This window comes from Dioscorea cayenensis, chromosome 1 (assembly GCF_009730915.1).
Source record: "Dioscorea cayenensis subsp. rotundata cultivar TDr96_F1 chromosome 1, TDr96_F1_v2_PseudoChromosome.rev07_lg8_w22 25.fasta, whole genome shotgun sequence".
NCBI lineage: Eukaryota > Viridiplantae > Streptophyta > Magnoliopsida > Dioscoreales > Dioscoreaceae > Dioscorea > Dioscorea cayenensis.
Window position 1 is genome coordinate 23584037 of NC_052471.1, and position 5705 is coordinate 23589741.

Sequence of the window (5705 nt, forward strand, 5' to 3'; positions counted from 1 at the left end):
TATTTTTTTTTTTGCATTAATCCTAAGTGAAGGTTTTTAGCAAGTAGTTTATTAGGCGACATGAGATAGGAGTCTATATCAGTATTCCTCTGCTAGTGAAGCATGAATGCGTACATGTAAATCTGTAATCGAGTTGGTTGGGTGGCTCTTGTGCCTAATCAATATGTACATCTTTTAGAAAGATTTTGTGTAGACTACATTAGCCAGACTAGAAAAAAAGAGATAAAAGAAAAAAAAAAGAGAAAGGAAAATTGACCTATTGATCGCCTAGAACCTGTTTTTACTTTCACTTAAGAGCTAAAGTTTTCTTTAGGGACCAAAGGATTCTTAGTTGATTATTGAGGGTTTTTTAGCATTTCTAACACCGATTTCATTGTGTGTGGAGTGAATGGGCATCTTGGGGTAATCTAGGATGTCGAATTTAAGGTAGGGAGTTAACACACACTCACATGAGCACTTTATATAAAACATGACTATCATTACTTGGTTACTTATAGAGCAACACACTATCTTGATTTCTTTTCACTTGTGCTTGTAGAGTTCTTTATATTTGACCTTGAGGACATACATTTAGCTGTTTATCATCTTGCCCTTGTTCTTCATGATTGTTTGATTGGGGACAAGCAAAGGCTTAGGTGTGGTGATGTTTGATAAATGCCTAAATATATGTATTTTATACATGTTTGTGTGTGTATGATTTATGTATTTCTTGATGAATCGATGCCCTTTTGTGGTCTAAATTGGTTTCTTTCATATTACAGGTATAAAAGAAGTCTAGGTGAGTTTGACAACGTGGTTCAAGAAGAAATTGGCACCAAAATCTGTACCAAAAAATGCTAAGTCTGGAGTTTCATACGGGCAACCATACGGCCGTGAAGACGGCCGCATGCAGTACTATAGTAGGTTGATAAGTTCTTGTGCGGTATGAATGCGAAGCGTTCATTCCTTATGTTGAGCATTACTTTTCTCGGGTTTTTACACTGATATGTGTGTTTTTATGTTACTTTTATGCAGGTAGGGTTGTGAGGCCGAGTATGAAGGAAAGAAGCCAATGTGGATCACAATGCACCGATTTTGGAGGAAATCTTGCTAAGGTTCAAACGCGAAGACATAGGTCGGATGTGAGATGCTAGAGTATGTGGCAACCTCCTCGTATTCGAGTTTGGCACATCCATTTGGAGGGGCACAAAGGCAGTCACACTCGAGCATTCCGATTTATGCACATTGAACAAGAGCTCCACCAACTTGCCTATCATTGAAGAAGCAAGTGATCCACGACGTGAACTGATAAGTGCTTGTGCGATATGAATGCGAAGCGTTCATTCCTTATGTTGAGCATTACTTTTCTTAGGTTTTTTCATTAATATGTGTGTTTTTATGTTACTTTTATGCAAGTAGGTTTGTGAGGCCGAGTATAAAGGAAATAGGCCAATATGGATCATAATCCACCTATTTTGGAGGAGATCTTGCTAAGGTTCAAACGCGAAGACATAGGTCAAGTGTGAGATGCTAGAGCGTGTGCCAACCTCCTCGTATTCGAGTGAGCACGTTCATTTGGAGGGGCACAAAGGCAGTCACACTCGAGCATTCTGATTTATGCATATAAGAACAAGAGATCCACCAACGTGTACATAATTGAAGAAGCAAGTGATTCACGACGTAAACGTGTGCCCGTTTGAGTTACCCTAATGAAAGTATGGAATTCGGGAGTATTTCCGACAGAGTACTGTAGCATGCAATGCAGCAAAATACTGTAGCAAGTACTGCAGCAAAATACTGTAGCAAGTAATGTAGCAGCCCGGCCGAGAAATCAGAGAAACAAAGAATGCACACGGGCGTGTGGAAATTATCCACGCCCGTGTGGAAATTCAACAGGGGCGTGTGACGTTATACACGCCCGTGCAGTCGCCCGATTCCAGCCCTATTTAAAGCCGATTTCAGACCCGATTTCAGCATATTTTCTCCATCTTTTCCCTAACTTGCAAGAGGGCTTCTGTTAGGGTTTCGAGGGGTATTGGCCAAGGTTTTGGAGAGGTTCTACGGCTCCGACATCATGATTCCATTAGAAAGAAGGTTGGTAGGGGAGCTTCGATCGAGGCGTATCCTATACCGGACGAAGGAATCCATGGACGACGAGTAGAGGTCTTTCCACAAGACCATCGACACGACCATCGAGGGGGTTTCTTTACGGATTTATTGCTTTTACATTCTATTTCTTTGATTGTACATGGCTCCATGGAGAGCTAAACCCCTAATGGGTACTTGGGTGATTGTGAACCCTAGGATGTATTCGTTTTATTGAACTTCTTTATTATGCTTTCAATAAATTGATGTTTATTATGAGTTCCAACCTTGAATGCTTGATTGGATGAACATTTCCCCTAGAGTGACAGTAGGGTTGAGAGTTCTTCTTGGTAACCTTGTGAGTGAGTGACACACCACGAGCTGCTAGACAAAGCTAGGTTGGAGAGGGTTGAGAGGGTGAGTCGAGAGGTACAGTGAGCGCCCCTTTCCCCTCCGACGTGATAGATTCTACCTCCGCCTCGAGTTCTTTGTAGCCATAATAGAGTGAATGGTCTAAGAGATGAACCTCCACTCGGGCCTAGTTGCGCGTGCAATGGAGTGAAGCGTTGAGGTGATCTTAGTATCTAGGGCTTAATTGTGGCTAGCGACCTTCCGCTGGACCAAAGGGTTAGGTCTAAATCTAGGAAGAGATTTATCACTTGGAATCCCTAGAGCTCATTGCAACTCTATGCGAGTGCGAGGTGTTGAGATTATTCGATTTCACCTCCGGGACATGTATAGAGTTAGGCATAGTTGACCTTAGATTTGGGACTATGTATGTAAGGATTTCCACGACTCACCATTGCATTGATTAGAAAGCATAATAGAGAGTTCTTGCACTTGAAGCGATTATCCAAGGTTAAACATCATCCGAGTACCCCATCTTTATCGATTGCCTTGCCTCCTCCTTACTTTTGCTCTCTTACTTGTTGCTTTTAATTTCAGAGAATTGAATCATTACCACACTTATCATTGTTGATACTCCACATAGCTAAGAATCGAATTAAGTGTCTTTACTCCCTACTCCCTGTGGATTCGACCCCGCTCATCCGGGATTATTACTTCGACAAACCCGTACACTTGCGGTAAATAAGCAAGGGGACCTTGTCATGAACGTGTGCCCCTTTGCGTTACTCCGATGAAAGTATAGAATCGGGAAGCTATTCAGGTCAGATACTGTAGCAGAGCACCGTAGCAACACGGAGCAAGACTGTAGCAGCACTGTTCACATCCGGCCGAGAAAACAGGAGTTCAGAGAATCCACACGGGCGTGTGGAAATTATCTACGCCCGTGTGAAAATTCCGCACGGGTGCGTGAAGCATCTACGCCAGTGTAGTCGCCCGATCCAGCCCTATTTAAAGCCGGATCAGCCCTGATTTTAGTATTCTTTTTTCCATCTTTTCCCCAACTTGAGAGAGGGCTTCGGCTAGGGTTTTGAGAGGTATTGGCCAAGGTTTTGGAGAGGTTCTACGGCTCCGACATCGTCATTCCTTAGGAAGAAGGTTGGTTGGGGAGTTTTCGTTGAGGCGTATCCTATATCGGACGAGGGAATCCTTGGACGACGAGTAGAGGACTTTCCACAAGACCATTGACACGACTATCGAGGGGGTTTCTTTGTGGATTCATTGCTTTTACATTCTATTTCTTTGATTGTACTTAGCTCCATGGAGAGCTAAACCCCTAGTGGGTACTTGGGTATTTGTGAATCCTAGGATGTATTCGTTTCATTGAATCTCTTTATTATGCTTTCAATTAATTGATGCTTATTGTGAGTTCCAACCTTGAATGCTTGATTGTATGAACATTTCCCCTAGAGTGACACTAGGGTTGAGAGTTCTCGTTGGTAACCTTGTGAGTGAGTGACACACCACGAGCGTTAGACAAAGCTAGGTTGGAGAGGGTTGAGAGGGTGAGTCGAGAGGTACTGGAGCTTCCCCTTTCCCCTCCGATGTGATAGATTCTACCTTCATTCCTCGAGTTCTTTGCGGCCATAATAGAGTGAATGGTCTAAGGGATGAACTTCCGCTGGGTATTAGTTGTGCGTGCAACGGAGTGAAGCGTTGAGGTGATCTTAGTATTAGGGCTTAATCGTGGTTAGGGACCTTCCACCTGGACCAAAGGGTTTGGTCTATAATTAGGAAGAGATTTATCAATTGGAATCCCTAGAGCTCATTGCAACTCTATGCGAGTGCGAGGTTGAGAGGTTATCTAATCTCTCCTACGGGACATGTATAGTGTTACGCATAGTTGACCTTAGATTTGGGACTATGTAATTAAGGATTTCCACAACTCACCATTGCACTGATTAGGAAGCATAATAGAGGGGTTCTTGCACTTGAAACAATTATCCTAGGCGGAGAATTATCCGAGTACCCCATCTTTGTCGATTGCCTTGCCCCCTTCTTTACTTTTGCTCTCTTACTTGTTGTTTTTTATTGTTGAGAATTGAATCATTATCACACTTATCATCATTGATCTTTCACATAGCTAAGAATCGAATTAAGTATTTTTATTCCCTATTCTCTATTGATTCGATACCCCCTCATCCGGGATTATTACTTTGACAAACCCGTGCACTTGCGGGATATACGCAAGGGGATCTTGTCATAGGTTTACTATAGTAGTTACTGTAGTAACTTACATGAATTTTGGCGATTAATTGTAAATTTGATGGGCATTATGCCGACCCCATGCAAGGGCGCATGGCATCCGGAGAGGGGGTTTTTTAAACGGTTCTAAGGCATCTTTTTGAAGGGGAGTTCTTCTTCTCGGAGCACACCACCACCACCACAACTCATCATCCGAGCTTGAAGAAGGCTTTAGAGGGCATCTCCAAGTAGGAAGTTGATGGGGAGAGCATGATTTGGCGAGATCTACTCCTAAGGCACACTTGTAGGAGATTGAAGACAACCAAGGAGCTTCCTGACGGGGTTTCTCAAGCGTCATTCAGCTTCTCATTTTTGAGGCAGTTGATCTTACTTTATTTATTATTTTTCATGGACCGTGTTATGTATGTTACTAGCATGAACAACTAAACCCTAAGGGCACCGGATGTAGGTGAACCTTGGGGGTGAACTTGTATAGATTGGATGCTTTGATTTATTTATTGCATTTGGTTTGTTTGTGACCCATGCTTGGTGTATTTCATGGTATTGGTACACATGAGAACTCTGTGTATCGATTTCTAGGTTATACTAGGTTGCGTGTCCATCGCCCTAGCATTAGACACACCAAGCTTGGAAGGGATGTATGTACAAATACGCCATTACCATTGGGTATTTTGTACCACTCCATCATTAGGATTGAACCTAGTGTGTGTTCCGGCCCTAACTTTGGATTTTCTTGCTTTTAATGTAATCATAAGAGGCTTTAGATATTACTCATACCGGATTAGGGGCCTACTCAGTGATCATCTGGTTGCCCTATCTTAGAAATCCCTTGGTCCATATCACCACTTGCATGATGATCTTAGCATCCTTTGCACTTTAGTAGCCCTAGGGGGATCCGCATACATGACCATTCTCACATCTTGATCCTCACCCATGTTTTGCCATCATTGTAGACACTTAGTAGAAACTTTCTTATTTTTTCTATAGTGTGAGCACAACACTCGAATTCTTAGGCCAAACAACAAGAGAAA